Raw genomic sequence first — 2,558 nt, 5'->3', positions numbered from 1 at the left:
TGAGAACATTTCAGATCTACTTTCTTGATCAGTTTCTGTATGTTCCCCAGCCAAGGACTGAACCAGCCACCTCTGCATTGCAAGATAATGTCCCAGCCAAGCGAGCCATTCAGCCAGGATGGATCTACTTTCTTAGTAACTTTTAATATAATACCATATTGTTAAGTATAGTCACTATGCTGTACATTAGGCCCCAGAACTTATTCAACTTACAACTGGAAATTTTTGTCTTGACCATCTCCCCATTTTCCCCACCTGTCAGTCCCTGATAATAATCATTCTACTCTGTTTCTATGAGTTCAGCTTTTTTAGATTCTGCAAATAAATGATATCATACAATGTTTGCCTTTATCTAACTTATTTCACTTAATAGTATGTCCACAAAGTTAATTTATGTTGTCATAAATGGAAAAATTTCATTCTTTTTATGGCTGAATAATATTTCATTTGTGTGTTGTGTGTATCACATCTTCTTTGTCCATTTAGTGGACACTTAGATTGTTTCCATGTTTTGGCTATTGTAAATAATGTTACAATAAACATTATTGTGAATTGGGGATACATATATATTTCTGAGCTAGTGTTTTCATTTTCTTCAGATTAAAAAATCAAAAGTAGAGTTGTTTGATCATATGGTGCCCCTATTTTTAATTTTTGAGAAATCTGCATAATGTTTTCCATTTTGGCTGTACCAATTTACATTCCCATCAACAGTGCACAAGGGTTTCTTTTTCTTTGCACTCTCATAATATTTTGTTTTTGTCTTTTTGATAATAGCCATTCTAACAAGCATGAGGTGATAGCTCATCATGGTTTGATATGCATTTTCCTGATGATTTATGCTATAAAGTATTTTTATATATTTGCTGATTATTTGTATGTCTTCTTTATAAAAATATCTATTCAGATCTCCTGCTCATTTTTAATATATATTTTTATTGAATTTGTTGGTGTGACATTGGTTAATAAAATGTTGTAGGTTTTATGTGTACAGTTCTACAATACATCATCTGTATATTGTATTGTGTGTTCATCACCCCAAATCAAGTTTCTTCTCATCACCATTTATCCTCCCTCTACCCTCTTCTATTTCACCATTTTCCTGTGATAATCACCATGCTAATGTCTATCAGTTGCATTTTTTTGCTTAATACCTTCATCAATTTCACCAAGCCCCCTAATCCTACCTCCCCTAAACTCTCAGTCTATTCTCTGTATGTAAAAATCTGTTTCTATTTTGTTTTGTTCATTAGATTCCAAGTATAAGTGAAATATTTAGTATAGTGTCTCCCTTAAGATCAGGAACAAGACAAAGATGTCTGTATTCACCACTCTTACTCAACATAGTACTAGAAGTCCTAGCCACAGCAATTGGACAAGAAGAAGGAATAAAACACATCCAAATTGGAAATCAGAAAGTAAAACTGTCATTATTTACATACGACATGATGTTGTATGTAGAAAACCTTAAAGACTCTCTAAAAAAAACTGTTATATTTAATAAATGAAGTTGACAAAATAGTAGGACACAAAATTAGTTTTCAGAAACTAGTGACATTTTTACGCACCGGTAATGAACTATTTTGCTCATTTTTCAATCAGGTTGTTTGTTTTTCTGCTATTGACTTGCAAGATTTCTTTATATGTTTTGTATATTAGCCCCTTATAAAATAGACAATTTGCAAGTATTTTCTCCCATTCAGTAGGTTGCCTTTTCATTTTGTTGATGGTTTACTTTGCTGTGCAGAAGCTTTTTAATATGACATAGTCCTTCTTATTTATTTTCTCTCTTTTTGAGGTCTTCTTTCAACCATCCTTTCTATTGAATAACTTAAATTCCAAATATAAATTTAATCCCATTGGATTTTTAAATTATTTCTGAAGTAGTATAAAGCCAGAGAATTAGAAATTGTGACATCCTTTATCTAACACTGTCTTTTTTTAGTACAGAAAGGGAAACTTTTGGTAACCTCAATATTTTTATGCTCTCAAACAATGTTGGTTCACCTGTATAGCCCTTTGGTTTTTATCTCCTCTTATCTCCATTATTCTTCTTCCTTTCAGAATCTTCACCTCTTTCATAAGGGTACTCCACACAACCCCCTCAAATAAGTAAAGAACTTCCACTTTGATTCAACTTTTGCATCTAGTAATCTAGTAAAATCTTTCTCTACCCAGATTTTTACTTACTCCACTCTAGAAATAGATTAGTTATGGCCTCACAGTTGGTGAGCACAATGGTCTCTTTAATCATCTTTTATCTCTCCCAAAGAACAATAGTTTGGTTTTTTTTAACTTAGAAAAAAATATATGCCTTACTTGTAGAAACAAACGCCTTACTTTTTGGATCTGTTGCGCCTTAGATCCGTATCATAACCATCATGGCTGCCACTTTATATTTGTTCCCAATATCTGCTTCTGACTCTACTCCTCAATATCTGTGACAATTCTATTCCTAGATCTGAAGACCCGACTTATCTCTTCCAATGAATCATGACTCCTGACATTTGTTTTAGAAAATTTTCTTTCCATAACTATCTCTAATGAATTCTTCCCCT

Source organism: Saccopteryx leptura, chromosome 3 (genome assembly GCF_036850995.1).
Source record: "Saccopteryx leptura isolate mSacLep1 chromosome 3, mSacLep1_pri_phased_curated, whole genome shotgun sequence".
NCBI classification, from domain to species: domain Eukaryota; kingdom Metazoa; phylum Chordata; class Mammalia; order Chiroptera; family Emballonuridae; genus Saccopteryx; species Saccopteryx leptura.
The sequence above is the reverse complement of the archived record's forward strand: the minus strand, read 5'-3'. Positions refer to the sequence as shown.